Raw genomic sequence first — 15,647 nt, forward strand, 5'->3', positions numbered from 1 at the left:
CAGACCCAGGTCTCCTTATCCTGGACTTCCAACTTTCAGCTACCTGAGTCAAAATAACCACCATTCTCCTTTCTTTAATATCATCTCATCTAAAGCATCCTGTTACAACAACAGAAAAGAGACTGAGACAGCGTAGGTAAATTAAGTGAATTGTCTCAAAATGTTCAACTGCAAAAAACCAGAAGTTTGGTTCAAACTCAGGGGTCCAAAAAGCACAAGCCAAGCCCCGGCATCTAGGTTCTAGGTTGCCCCGCCCAGGCCCTCTCAGCTCAGCAGAGGCCCAGTCTCTTGCTGTATTATAATTTTTGCTCTGTGGCACTTCATCACGACCATGTCAACTTTCATTTCTCTTCCTATTATTTGTGTTGGTGTTCTCTCCCCTAAATTGCTTTAATCTCTAAATCCCTGTTCTTACATTTTCCTTCTCTTACAAGTCTGGCTTTTAAAAGAATGCCTAACACCATGCCTTGATGAAGGTCTTCACCCAGCTCACATGCCCAAATCCTGAAAGCATCAAAGCAAAGTTGCCCAAGGCAGAGAGACAAAAAGTAGGAGCTCAATCTTAGCTTTTTCTGCAGTGGGTGTGGATCCCCTACAAAGAACCAGATGCTGTGTGGTGCAGGCAGAGGCATCATCCTACTCTCTAGATGACTCTACTGATGGGCCTCCTTTCAAAAGGGATGCTGTGTTCTCACTGGGAATTTATCCCCGGATCACTGCTGGTACAGATGGCTCCTGTCTCAGAGCATCTATGGCAGGATGTCAGCAGGCATTTTATCCTCAGAGGGAAAGTAGACTCTTCTCCATTGTGTTGTAAGCCTTCTTCTGGTGACAGCTTAAAGAGTGTCCTTAGGAAAAGGTCAATGATTATCATGTCTTCCACTGGCAAGTCTGTAAGAAAAAATAAGCCTTGAAGTTCTTTATAAAGGTCACCCAGCTCCTCAGCTTCAGGCTTGGCCAATGGTTTTGCAGCTGCAGACCTTGGGCTCAGGACTTCCAGAAACCCTGGAAGGCCATCCGCACCACTCTAGGTAAAAGAAAGGCCTCCATTGCTGTGGGAGACCCTGGGAGAGAGCTTGGGGAGGAGCCAATCCTCAGGGGAAGATAACCTATGTGGGCCTTTTACATAACATCCAAAGTGATTTGTTAACCACCTCAAACTGTTCAACCAAGCTCCGTGCTGTGTAAACAAAGTTGCATTCAGGTAGTTATGGGATACCCATCCCCATTGTCATTCATTATGGGACACCCATCACGGCTGTCATTCATTCTTCCTGACTACCAGCAATTAATTTCACTTAACAAATATTTATTGACTGTACACTGGCGCAGCACTGCACCAGGAAAAGTGGGCTACACGGATATAGTAAGCTGACTTCAGCCCTGGTACTGGAGGCAAACAATAAACAAGCAAATTCCTTAGGCATTTCTTACAATTAGAAGCGTATTTACTCCGATGCTAATGAAGCATAAGCTTCGGGGACCTCTGGCTTGCACAGCCTACTCAGAAGGTCCTGAAGGGGCTGAGTCGCGCATATGGGGTGTGGGATGTAGACTAGTAATTTATGCATGAGCTATGTTTTGTAACATTGGCAAAAAAGCAATATATCTGTGTATCCTTTCTTACAGAAGGTGCCCGCGTGCACAACCTCCAGCCTGATTGCAAGGTAAGGAGCTGTGCATAGATTACTACCTGTGAACAGCAGTGAAAACTGCATCCTGGCCTTTTGTGGAAAAGCGACTGCGAGTCGCCCGCGTCTGCAGTTGCTATAAACAAACCAGCTCTCATTTGCCTGTTTCCTTTTGCAATTGCTCCAGGTTTTCTTATATGCAAATACATGTTGAGAACACTCGGGCTCCGGAGTGGGGGTGGGTGGGTGGGTGGCAGAGAAACTTTTCCATCATTGGAAAGTAAAATTCATAAGTAAACAGAAGAGCAAACACAATGTTTGCTGAAAAGCAGCCTGCTCTGTCTCCGTGGCTTCCTTGCCATAGAGAGAAAGATGGGATGAGGAAAAAAAAATAATGATTTTTCAAAGCAGCATTGAGATTATTCAAGGACAGTTGAATTAGGACCTGAGGGGGATTTTGAGTTAAAAGTGCAGCTGTAAGAAATGAAAGGGAAGGCATAACAGGAGAGGCCCCCTGAGCCAGCAGGAAGGGGTCGGAGGACATCCCAGGAGATCACGGTAAAACCACAAGGCAAAGCGTGAACAGTACCCGAGCAGCCATGACAAAGACGGATGTGCCATCCTCCTCTCCGATGTTGCATAGATAGCGGCAATGATTGGGGAGATTAAAATGAAGATTTTAAGTCCGTTTTAGTTAAAGGCTTCAGAGAGAGCCCGGGTGACCTGGGTAAGAGAGATAATCTCTAGGACAGATGAAGGAAGAAATGCCTACTTTTAAAAATCTTTGTTCTGTCAGCAAATGACCAGTGCAGATGTAGACGCTTGGAGCCAACTATCAGACTGAGCTCAGGGATCCCGGTGGGGGAGCTGGTGGAAGGACTGGAGGAGTGGAGGGAGATTAAATAGAAAAAAACAATGTCACCTGGGTGGATCACTCAGTGCTCCCAGAGACTAGACCACCAACCAAGGAGTGGACACGGAGGGATCCATGGCTCCAGATACATAAGTAGCAGAGGATGGCCTTGTCTGACATCAATGGGAAGAGAGGTTCTTGGTCCTGTGGAGGTGTGATGCCCCAGCTTAGGGGGATGCTGGAGCGGTGAGGCAGGAGAGGGTGGGGGGAGCACCCTCATAGAGGCAAAGAAGAAGGGGGAGATGGCAGATGTGGGATTGAGGGGGGCTGTGAAGGGGTAACCAGGAAGGGGGGATATCATTTGAGATGTAAACAAATGGAATGATTAAAAACAAAACAAAACAAAACAAAAAAAAACCAAGAAAACAAGAAAAAAGGCCTAGGAGTCAAAGCCCACTGAGGTTATAGTCTTGGCCTTATTAAAAATTAAAAAAATTACTCTTTTGAGAGTTTCAGTGTATCTTGATCATATTCACCTCCTCTGCATTCCCTAATTCCTCCCAGATCCACCTTCCTACCATTTCCTGTCTCTTTTTACAAAATAACCCATTGAGTCCAATGGCTATCCGTAAATTCCTAGGTGTAGTTTATCTACCAGAGCAGAGTCTACTTGCCAGGGGCCACACCTTAAAAGAAAATGAACTCTCCCTTCCCCCAGAAGCCTGAAATGTCTATAGCCTCCTGGTTAGGGGTGGGGACTTGTGAAGCTCCTCCCACTCAATGCCGGAATGTTGGTTGGCTTGGTCTTCTGCAGGTCTCAAGTGAACAACCAGAGCTAAGTCCATGAGTATAGCTTCCTGTCATGTGACATCCTGACCTTGTGCTCTGACAATCTTTCTGCCCACTCTTCTCCAGTGGTCCCTTAGCCTTGGGGTGGGGTTTGATAGGACTGTCCCCTGTGTGGGAGACATACCTCTTCTCGACATTTTGACCAGTTGTGACGCTCTCCATTAACGACCTTCCACTGCACAAAGACTTCTCTGATGAGGGCGGAGAGCTTTGCTAATCCATTCACATTTTTAATTGTCGTTGCATGTGTTTGATGTGTGTATGGGAACATTTCTGCATCTTGATACACATATAGAAGTCAGAGAGCAGCTTTGTACAGTCAGCTCTCTCTTTCCACTTTTCCAGGCATCCTGAAACTTACACTTGAATGGTCAGGCCTGCACAACAAGTGTTTTGCCCATGGAGTCATCACACTGATCCTAAGAGATTTCTTTTGGCTCACGATTTTTGTTCAGGATTATTTGGCTGTATTTCTCTGGGCTGTGGTGAGGTTAAACACCATGGCAGGAATGGACGGTACAGGAAACTGCTCAACTCACAGTCACTGGGAAGCAAAAACAGAGAAAGCTGGCATAGTGGTACTCAATTTTTATCCCAGTCCTTGGGAGGCAAAGGCAGGTAGATCTGTCTTAGAGGTTAGCCTGGTCTACATAGTGAGTTCCAGGTTAGTAAAAAAAAAGTCCCCGTCTTGAAAAAAACACACAGGGACACGGACACACACACACACACACACACACACACACACACACACACACACACGGACGACGTGCGCACAGAGAGAGACAGAGACAGAGACATAGAGATAGTGACAGAATCAGACAGAGTGACAGAGATAGTGACAGAGAAACAGAGAGAGAATAAGAGGGAGAGAGAAGTGGAGGGGCAGGGGCATGGGGAGGGGAGGGAGAGGGAGAGAGGCCAAAGTCCCAATATCCTCATCAAGGGAACAGCCTTGTGAACTATTTCCACCAACTGGGCCCTGGTCCCTAAAGTCTCTCCTACCTTCCATAACACCAGCAGTTGTGGCCAAACCTTAAGCATATGAGCTTTGGGAAGATATTTAAAATCTGAACCACAATAATAAGCAAAAAGCTAATTTCTACTTCATATACCTTCTTCTCTACAAAGGACAAAAACATGACCACAATACACAATGAACACTGTTAGGCGCTGAATTGTGTTCTCCCAAATTCCTGTATTGAAATGTCAGCCCTTAACACTTTACTCAAGTATGTCTGTGTTGTATACTAGATTAGGACTCAGACACACACAGAGAGAAGACCATAGGAAGACACATAGAAAGGGTAGCCACCCATACCACCAAGGAACACAGACCTTGCTGATAGCGGGATCTCAGACTTGTAGCTCCCAGACTGTGGAAACACATGACTGGTCTGTATATTAGCATGTGTTGTATTTGTTACAGCAGTGATAGATGACTAATACAAACCAGTACTGATGTCAGTGCTGTGTTCATAGAGTGGTAGTGGAACTCTGGGTCCAGAATGGCCCCACCGAAAGGGCCCTGGTGAGCCTGACAAAAGCGTTGCTCATTGCTTTCCCGAGACCTCTTTTCTAGGTGCGCACTGGATGCTCCAGTTTTGTCTTCATGTAGTGAACTGCTACTATTTCCCTGTGATGGGGAGGAAGTGCAGGAAGAACTTGCATGGTTACTCTGAATACAAGGTGGCGTAGCTCATTGATGGGGTGTATGGCTTGTCTTACAAAGTAGAATATGACTTACCAAATGACTCAGCAGCTCCTCTCCGAGACCTTTTACACAAGAGAAATGTTTAAAATGTGGCAGAGAGACATATATGCAAATGACCATAGCAGTGTTGTTCTTAATAGGCAAACTAAAAATAATCTGGATGTCTATCACTGAGTGAGTGAACTAATGGTTGCTGGAGGAGGGAGACATGTTTTCTTCAGTGGTGTAGCCATTAGCTATTCGCCAGTGCGCATATAAATGACTAGTCACCCAAGTTCCTATAAGCAACTGATTAAACTCATTGCTTCACCAAAAGGAAAGGGGAGGGGGCATTAAAGCAGAAGGTGACTAGCTAAGATGAGTGAGAGTGGGGGAGAGCCACAGGGGGCTAACAGGAGACGACTGTGAACAAAACTCATTATATACATGTCAGAAAATGCCATAATGAAATATTATGTGTAGTTAATGTATGCTGATAAAACTTTTTTTTTTAAATCTAGGAAAACATAGTGATGTAGCCCTACAAGAAAATAGTACTCAACAATAAAAGTGAATAAAATCCTGATGCTCATAATGTGGACAGATGTCAAAATCCCTGTGCTATATGAAAGAAGCCAGACACGAAAGGCTGCAACTACGATATTTACATGAACATTGACAAGAATAAAACAATAGTGACTTAAACAGATTATGGTTATTAGGAGCCAAGAGTCAGGGAAAGGAGACCACAGACCACAAAGAGACGAGACTGGTTTTGGTGCTAGAAAAATTTACATTGGTTGAGGTGCCCCATTATTTAAATATATAACATGCACATTATGTACACACACACACACACACACACACACACACACACACAGAGTTGTGGAATTAAATAGGCTGTGATAACTTAAGTACATTTCTGAGGTGAGGCACTGTGTATTGTCAGAACATATTAAACTCTACACTCTAAGTGGGCAAACTTATACAAAATGCACTCCATTAAAGCTGAGCTGATGGGTCAATCTGATAATCATAGAAATAAGGAGAAAAAAAATAGCAGAGGTGAAAACATTCAACAGTTGCTTTTGGCGACCATATTTAATGATGCTAGCGTCGCTGTTGTGGAAGTAGTCACATGTGCAGTGTGGGGGTATCCAGCATGAGCTGGGGATCCAGCAGTCTTATTCCAGCATCTTTTGTGTTCTTGAGAACCAACAGATGACTATTTATATGGAAAAGAAGACAGAGGAGCCGCCTGCTGCACGGACAAGCTTAGGTGGAGCCCCACCTTACAAACACCAAACCAATATGAATATATTAATAGGAGCACATGGAGTATTTTGTCAACTAAACCGCCATGGAAACAACCACCACGTACGACGAGTGAGCATCCCCGCCCCACAATCTCTCATCTTGGAATTCCATTAAGATTTATCAGAGAAATGTAGAATGTGGGCTCAGATGAGCTCGACTCCTCCTGATAATGAAGAAGTTACGAAAGACAACTGAGGTCATGTGAACAATATTCAGGGGTTGATGTAAAAGGCTCCGACTGGCCCAGAAAGGGATAAGTGGGCTTTAACGAGGATCAGGCTCACAGTGGATGGAACCAGGCTCTCAAACATGTGCAAATGCATACGCTTATAACAATGCTTAGGTTTTTTTAATTGACAGGGAATCAATAGTTCATCGCCTTGAACACTGGTAAAAATTAAACATTTATCTGATTGTCCATTCCTTTATGAATTCATTTCAGTACCCAGAAAGTAGTTTCATAAGGATCTCCTTGTAAAACTATCTCAGCCAATGAATTCAATAAAGCAAAATTATGGACCTAGAATAAATGGTCTAGGAGCTGGAAGGACGTTTGTAGCTTTGATATTTAGCATCAACAATTATAATCATCAAGCACAGAATGGGAATGAGACATCTTGCCCATTTTGATAAAACAGTCTTGCTAAAGGGATCAAACTTAAGTCTGATCTGGATCTAGTTACCAAGGTTTTGAGAGGAGACATGAGGGAGAAAACAGGTTGCACAGTGGTGCATAATTCATAAAAGCCAGTCCCTGGGAACTGAGGGACAGCTGTCAGTCGGCCCTGGGTCTTCAGCAGATCCATTCATTGCCAGAAAGGATCCTGGCAGAGAGAAGTCAATGGGCTATCAGAGACCGGATGACATTTGAGGTTTTTTAAATGGGGAAGACAAACACTGGTGATTCAATTGGTGCAAACAAGAAGACGTGGTTACTCTAAATGTCAGGATGGTGTTTCTATTTGGAGAGTGTTATGGTCTGAATGATGTCCCTCCAAATTCATGTGCTAAAGCCTCCAGACCCAGGAGCTTGACTGCATGAGGACCTGGCATCTTTAAGGAGGTCCAAGAAGGAGGAACAAGTTCGTTAGGGTGGACCCTGATCCCATGTGACCAGTGTCCTCAGATGAAGAATGACCATGTGAGGTGACATCTGCAAACCAAAGATAAGTGCTTCTGAAGATTAAACTCACTGATGCTGCCTCTCAGACTTCTAGTCTGCAGAACTGTGAGTCACCTGCTTGTGCTATGTAAGCTACACAGCTTGTGGTATTTTGTTAGAATAGCCGTAGTGGGCTGGTTCAGAGAAAGACAGGGGTTGCAAACGGGCAGGACAGAGTTGGAGAAACAACACTTAAATGGTTGATAAAGTCTGATTTCTCATCCACTGTGGTGCTAACAAGAGGACACCTTTACAACAACGTCTGATCTCCAAACTGTTTGTGAGGTGTCTCTGTGTCCACACTTTATTTGATAGTATAAAAGGTAGAAAGTAAGAGTGGGAGATAAAGATTAACTGTAAATCAAAATTATCCAGGCAGCAGAGGGTCCCAGCTGAGGTTAGGGAGGAGGCAGAGGTTTGGATGAGAATGGCCCATGCATCCTTGGATGTTTGAGTACTTGTTTCTCAGTTGGTGGAACTGTTGGGGAAGGATGAGATGTGGCCTTTTTGGAGGAGGCGCGACACTGCTTTGAGATTTCAAAAGCCCACACCGTCTGCAGCTAGTTCTCTGCCTAATGCTTGTGAATTGAGATGTGAACTCTTAGCTACTGCTGCAGTACCATGTCTGCCTCCTGTTATGTATGGTGGAAACACCATGATAGTCGTGGACTCTAACCCTCTGAAACTATAAGGCCCCCCAAAATTCTTTCTCTTATAGCCTTGGTCATGGAGTCGTATCCCAGCAATAGAAAAGTAAGACATCTAGCATACTTTCTGAATAGGAGGTGCACAGGAGAGGAAGTGGGTAGAGCTGCTGCAGAAGAAGAAGGGATGGTCAGTGAGGATTATGCTAAAACCTAATTACTTATGAGCTGCTGACAACCATAGCTAGCTGCCGGCAACACGAGCCTGTTACTATGCTAGTCTCTTCCTGTTGCTTCAGTTACTTTCACATCCGAACGAAATAAAATGAAGAAAAAACGACAATGGAAAACTAAAAGTTGTTTTATTATTATTTTCTCCAGTTGTTTCTGTTTTTGAGTTTTCAGTTGTCTCTTTTTTTTTATCTTAGCCTTTTTTTTCTCCTCTAGATAAGAATGAACTTGAATTTCTGACCAGCCCCCTCCATTTCTTGAATGCTGGGATGACAGACACGCACTACCACACATGATTGAGGGATTGAACCTATGACCTTGTGCATGCGAAGCAAAGATTCTAGCAACTGAGCTACATCCTCTGCCCCATCTCTTCAGTTCTGGTGGGTTTTTTTCCCCTATAGGTCTTATGTGGGTCCCCAGCCCTAATGTTTTCCCATCCAGTTGTAGTGTTTCCAAAAGTATAGGTTGTCACTGCCTTCATTCTCTTCCCACCAGGATTCCAGAGGGAGTTCTTGACACATGGTTGTTCCAAAGCTGATAGCCAGGCACCTTTATAACATTTTGATCTTTTCCAAAGAAACTAAACTGCATGCCAGCTACTTCACTGGTATATATCTGAAGTGGAAACTTAAGGGTTCTTTGCAAAGTTGGTTTGATGGTGTTTTGCTGGGGCAAACACGTGAAGGAACATTTAGTTAAAGTGGACACAGGTATAAAGACTAAGACAGACTCATGAAGGAACGTTTTGCAGAAGTAGACACAGTAGAAGGAGAGGACATTTTGCTAAAGCAAGCATGTGAAAGGTGCAGTTGATGAAAGAATCTTTGTTAATGACACACATGTATTGGTCTGTCTTACTCTGAGTAGTTGAGTTACATTTGTCAGGACGCCATAGAGAGAAATGCCAACAAAAACCTTCTGGTGATCTGTGTTGAGACAAGACCCATGTTAAGGCAAGAGACATGCTGAGACAAGGCACACAGAAGCCACGTGATGTTTGGAGGGTTTAAATAGGACTCCATGGAGTGGCAGAGACAAAGCTAGCTGTGTAACACTTGTGAGTCTCTCTCTTTGCTGATCTTTGCTTCCCTGAGAGAGGCATAGCTGAGGGTTTCTCCTGGTGTTCCTGTTGGTCCCTCCCACTGACTCGAGCCATGGCTAAGGCCTGGTTGGCTCTGCTAGGTCGTGTCACCGGTGTTAACCTGACTCTACTGACCTGGACTGTTGGTGTATCCATGAAGTGTTTGCGAGTGGATCGAGCTGCCACTGCCTGCTAACCTGTGAACTGAACTGCTGATTTACAGACAACACAGATGGGAGTTGCTCCAGAGAACCTTTCTGAACAGGCCGGCTTTCCCTGTATCCTTTTTGCCCCACGATCTCTGGTGGGTGGGTGGTGGGTCACTAAGAAGGTTAAAGTGTTTAAGAACCATCATTAAAAATAGAATTTGAAAAAAAAATTAAAGTTACATACATCTCTGCTTTTTTATTAGCCTCTTAGTCCTGATACTGCAAACAGTTCTCTGACACATACTTCTAGGTCCCAGAGAAGGCCTCTTGTTGTTACTGTTTTGTTAATGCAGCTGTGCCCTTGAGCAGTGGCATAGGCTGTGACACTGGGTGTCTGTTAGCAGACTTTTAGGGGTGTCCCATTTCTTCATATGGCAGCAGGATTTGAGGGATGACACTGTATGTGGTCCACAGTCTTTAGGGACAGCTAGTGTGGAAGATAGCATCCCTCTGTATCCCTCATCCCTTCACCATCACTGATACTTCAAAACTTGCTGCAGGAAATACCACCTCCCGAGTGTGTGCTTGGCACAGACAGTGAAGCCAGGACAATTTCTCCAGTCTTCTAGAAGGAGTGTGACAAAGACGTTGACAATACTCTAATCCAAAATCTAGTGCAACTACAATGGCTGCCACTTCCTACTCACTGGGATGGCAATAATCATCTTTAGAAAAAAGAAAAGAAAGCCAGAAGATCCCGAGTGTTGGTAAGCCTGTGAACTTGGTACTTGTGGGAAGCAGCCTGGTGATTCCTTACCATGTTAAACACAAAATCATCATGTGACTCGGCAGCCATTCCATGGATAAATATGCAGGCTAAAAACCTGGAAGCAGGGATGTGAACAGATACCTGTATACCATAAAGCAGCTTTATTAATAGCAGGAAAAAGAGGGAGATAGCCCAACTGCCCACCACCAGGGAATGGATAACAAAGAACGATCTGCTCACACAGATAGTGAATACTATTCTACCGTGACAAGTGAGGTTTTGATATACTCTGTGTGCCACATGCTATAGCATAGGCGAGTCACTATGCTCAAATGAAATAAACCAGAAACACAAGGACAAATGGGTGATGTCATTTATATGTGACACCTAAGAATAGGAAAATGCACATTAACTGAAGGCAGAAAGCAAGTTCCTAGGAGCTCAGGTGAGATGATAGAATTATGATGCAGATGTTTTGGCCATAGATGGTAGTGACAGGTACGGCACTGTGAACCTCGTAAGACCTTAAATGATAAAGTGAGCATGAAGAGAGGGGAGGGGCCAATTAAGAGGCCTGCTTTCTCTTCCAGGGGACCTGAGTTTGATCCCTACCACTTATGTTGGGCAGCTCACATGCCTATAACTTCAGTTCCAGGGATCAAACACTCTCTTCTGGCCTACTTGGGCACTGTACTCACACACGTGAATACAGACATACATTCTTTTAATGGTAAAATGTTATTCCCTTCCTTCCTCCCTTCCTCTCTTCCTTTCTTTTCTTAGCTGATGCATACAAACACACACATAGCACCTGCCCGTGGAGCATCATCTCCTTTTTTGAGACTTGTATATAGTACACAACACTTGAATCAGATTAAATATATTTATGACCTAAACATTTTCAATTCTTTTATGGTTGTTGTTGTCTTATTGAGACAGAGTCTCCCTTTGTAGCCCAGGCTACAAATTCATGATCCTCTTAGATCAGCCTCCCAAAATCTGCAACGACAGGCATGTGCCCTCATATCTTTATGAAGATAAATGTCAAAACTCTTTCTTTCTTCTATGTTTAGAATTATATTATACATTTATGTTGGTTTCAAAGAAAATGACCTCCATAGGCTTCCAGGGAGTGGCACTGTTAGGAGGTGTGGCCTTGCTAGAGTAGGCGTGGTTTTGTTAGAAGTGTGTCAGTAGTGGGGGTGGCTTTTGAGGTCTCAGAAGCTCAAGCCTGCTAGGGCTCTTGGTTTCCCTCCTGCTGCCTGCAGATCCGGATGCAGACTCCTCAGCTCCTTCTCCAGCAAAGTCTAGACCCACACCCAGAAAACCTTATAAAAAATATCTATCAGAAAATTATTTGTTTGCTCTATCTATCTCTCTATCTATCTATGCAGCTGATGAAGCCAGGGCCTCATGCCATCTAGGCATGTGCTCCCCCACCACACTCCACTCACTGCCCCACAGTGCATGTTAATGTTACTGCCCTCCAGACAGCTGCAGTCATCTAGAATCATGCTGGTCCTGGTCTGCTTCCTGCCTAAAAGTGTAGAACTCTTACACCTTTGTTCTGTTACTGTGACAAAATGCCCTGGTCAAACGCTATCACCTGATTCTCTCTATCCGCCAGCTTCCAAATAATGACACAGAGACTTATATTTATTTATTAAGCTTAGGCCTTAGTTGGCCACCTGTCAGCTAGCTAATCTCAGTTAAACGAACGTGACTCTTTTATTCCGCTCCCTGCCGCATGGCCCATTACCTCTGTTGCCTGTTCCATCCACCTCTGCATCCAGCCGGTGCATCCTCCCCACGCATACACACTTGATTCGTTACCAAAGTTCCTATCTCTGCCTGGATGTTTCGCCGTTCCTCTCCTGTCTTGCTATAGGCCATTCGCTCTTTATTAAACTAATCAGAAGGTGATGGGGGAGGAATGTTTACAAAATAAAATGTAGGTGCTGAGCAATTAAAACAATACCAAAGGCCAGGCAGTATTCAGCTCTCTGCTGCAAGTCAACATTTGAATAATACAAAGAGAAGCTTTACACATTGCACATGAAGATTACCTCAACAAAAAGCAACTTAGGCAAGGAAAGGATTTATTTGACTTACACCTCCAGGTCATAGTCCATTGAGGGAAGTCAGGGCGAGAACCCAAGTAGGAACTTGAAGCAGAAACTGTGGCAGAATATTATTTACTGGCTTTCAGGCTCATGCTTAGCTAGACTCCTCAAACAGCATAGGGCCACCTGCCCAGAGAGTGGCACAGCACACAGTAGGCCCTCCTGTATCAATATATTAGTTGATCAATTTATTAATTGATATCAGCAATCCCTTACAGATAAAACTGATTAAAAACCATTACTCACTTGAGACCTCCATCCTAGAAACAGGCTCAGTGATGAAGTGCTGGCTGTGTGAGCACAAAGACCCAAGTAGAGATCCCCCTCATCAACGTAATGGCTGGGAGTGGTATTATGCACATGTAACCGTAGTGCTGGGGCTGGGGAAGAGAGACAGGCAGATTCTGGGGACTCACTGGACAGTTGAGACAGCAAGCTTCAGGCTCAGTGAGAGACCTTGTCTCAAAAACTGAGGTGGAAGAGATTGAGACAGGCATTCTGACATCATTCATTGACTTCTGTATGCACGCATCAGACAACTGCATCTGCGTACATGTGTATGATACAGAGAGAGAGAGAGAGAGAGAGAGAGAGAGAGAGAGAGAGAGAACAGATGTTTATATCACAAGAATTCAAATAACCCCCCCCCACACACACACTCAACTAGCTCCATGGCCAATGGAACTGGGTTTGAAAAACACAGTCTGAAAACCATCCCTGAAACAGAGAAAGATTTAGTGTGAAACAGAGTCTCCCTCACACACACCACAGGCTACACTATTCACATCAAACTCCAGGACCATGTGCTAAAGCCAGCAGCCACATCATCAGAAACATCTGCATACAGCCCTTACCCTCAGCCACCCCTCCAGGTGTCTCCACTTTAGTAACGTAAGCCTTGCACACAGCAGAAAACATGAACGATGTCCTTTCTTGGCTGCTGCTGTTGGCTGTAAGGCCAACCCTTTTCTACCTAGTCTATACTCCTCCCTCTTCTTCAGAGGCTGCAGATACAAAAGTAAATGAGCAGAAAGTGGGACTACAGGGAAGAAGTAGAAGAAACAGACAGTGACCATTTGTATCCTTGGACACCTCTATTAAAAGTTAAAGTGAAGTTCTGAAGGAGAAACCTGAAACATACTAAGGCTTATAATTTTTCACCTGCCACGTCTATTTCAGTCTCGGGATAACTGGATACTTCAAGAGGAAGAAATATTTATTTCGCCTTTCTGGAGCCTTGGAAAACAAGAGCAGGGTGCTGGTGAATGTATTTAACAGGGCTGGGGAGGTGCCTTAAGAGCTACCTGAAACTTAATGGGCACGCACGAGGCTCTCAGTTTGGATCCTCAGAACCTATGTTGCTTCCGACATGGTAGCTCATATCTGTGATCCCATTTTTCTACAACATAGAGGGTAGAGATAAGAGAATCTGCAGATCATGAAGCAGCTACGCCGGAGGACACAGTAGTAAACAAGAGACCTTGTCACAACCAATGTAGTAGGTGAGGACTGTCACCTCCAACTTTTACATATTCACTATGGTATACACACACACACACACTCTTTATCTTTCTTATTTCCAAAAAGGGTTTAACAAGGCATGGTCTGGGACCTGAGCAATGCAGAAGAGCTACCTAAGAAAGCTGGCTCAGGGAGTCTCGGCAGTATCATTCAGGTGAGAGTTTCCACTTGAACCTGATCTTGAAGCCACCTCCCTGTCAAAGTTCAAGACATCCTGGATCATGAGATGTCAATCCAAGTTGCCTGATATTATGCTTCAGTCCTCATTCCAGCCTCCACCTTTGTTCCTGGCTTGTCCCTGTGATGCTTTACTAAGGGATGCAGAAAGGACCTTTTGTAACCACACAATCCATTCTTCCTTTCTTCTGTAGTATAACACTACCAGAAGTGGGGAATCCAGGAACTTGCGAGTGGTGGTAGTGACAGTTTAGTATACATACTGCTCTTGTGGTGGACTCACATCAGGGTAACAACAACTTGTAACTTCAGCTCCAGTGTATGACACCTCTGGCTTCTGTGGGGTGCCTGCACTCACACACACACACACAGAGAGAGAGAGAGAGAGAGAGAGAGACAGAGACAGAGACAGAAACAGAGTTTAAAATAAAACAAATCTTAAATCCTTTTAAAAAGTAAGTTGGTAATCCAATTGCTTCTAGCTTCCCTTGCAGCTATATCTAGTCACGTGACTAGGTTAACAACAATGGAATTTAAATCACAGCCATGACCTCTAAAGGATTGAGAATGTTCTCTTCTTATCCATTTCTTCTATTTCTCTCTCCACAGGAAAGAAGCCCAGTGTTGAGAAGCACAAAGCAACTGTAAAAGTAACATTCATGGCTGAAAACTGAAGTACTATGAGTTTCTTCTGCCCCACATACCATCCTTACACTAACAACAGCACAACTTCTCCTCCAGCACAACATATAAACTATGTACAAATGAATCAGACGTGTGTACTCTACTCTATTTGGCACAGCTGTACTTTAATGTGCAAACAAATCACATTAAAATGCAATGTCTTATTGAAATGCAGAGTGTTTCAGTAGGTCTGGGCTGGGAGTGAACGTTTGGTATTTCTAACAAGCTGCAATGCTGATCATGTTGATTAGACCACATACTGTGTAATGAGAACATAAAGCCTGGCTGCTGAGAGGTCCCTGTCGTTGCTCCGCTCTGAGTGTGCAGGTCCTCCAAGGCATCCGTGAACCCGAGAGAGTCTTCCCCAGCTTCTCTCTTCTTGCTGAAGGCCTGTCACCTCGGTGGTGTGGTTCCCATCCCGATGCATCAGCCTCTGCCGACTCAGGTCCTTTAGGTCCAAGGTCAGGCTCTCAGGCAAAGCTAACAGTGTGGCCAGATGCGTGGGACCTGACAGCAGACAGCTACAGTGGTGTCAGAGCAATACCTTCAGGTTACAATATTAACCCAGATGACACTTCTCCATGAGGACTTCCCGACCATTTTTTTTCCAAACATTTCAACCCTTCGATGACTTCTCTCATTTGTACCCTCCACATGCCCAGAGAGGACCTACTTAGCACCTAATATACATGCTTACTTTATTCACTGCCTGCCTCCTTTCACTAGAATTTTGGCCAGAGTCTGCGTTTATTGAGTGAGTGCA

General features: G+C 44.4%; 1 long non-coding RNA gene across 1 annotated transcript; it reads left to right on the top strand.

The window, feature by feature from the left end:
* The first annotated feature begins 13,152 nt into the window (after positions 1-13,152).
* On the top strand, positions 13,153-15,008 carry LOC143442980 (uncharacterized). Its single transcript, XR_013111609.1, has 3 exons — positions 13,153-14,004; positions 14,090-14,177; positions 14,810-15,008. It is a non-coding gene; the product is annotated as an uncharacterized LOC143442980 (long non-coding RNA).
* Positions 15,009-15,647: the final 639 nt, after the last annotated feature.

Source organism: Arvicanthis niloticus, chromosome 7, assembly GCF_011762505.2.
Source record: "Arvicanthis niloticus isolate mArvNil1 chromosome 7, mArvNil1.pat.X, whole genome shotgun sequence".
Classification (NCBI taxonomy): domain Eukaryota; kingdom Metazoa; phylum Chordata; class Mammalia; order Rodentia; family Muridae; genus Arvicanthis; species Arvicanthis niloticus.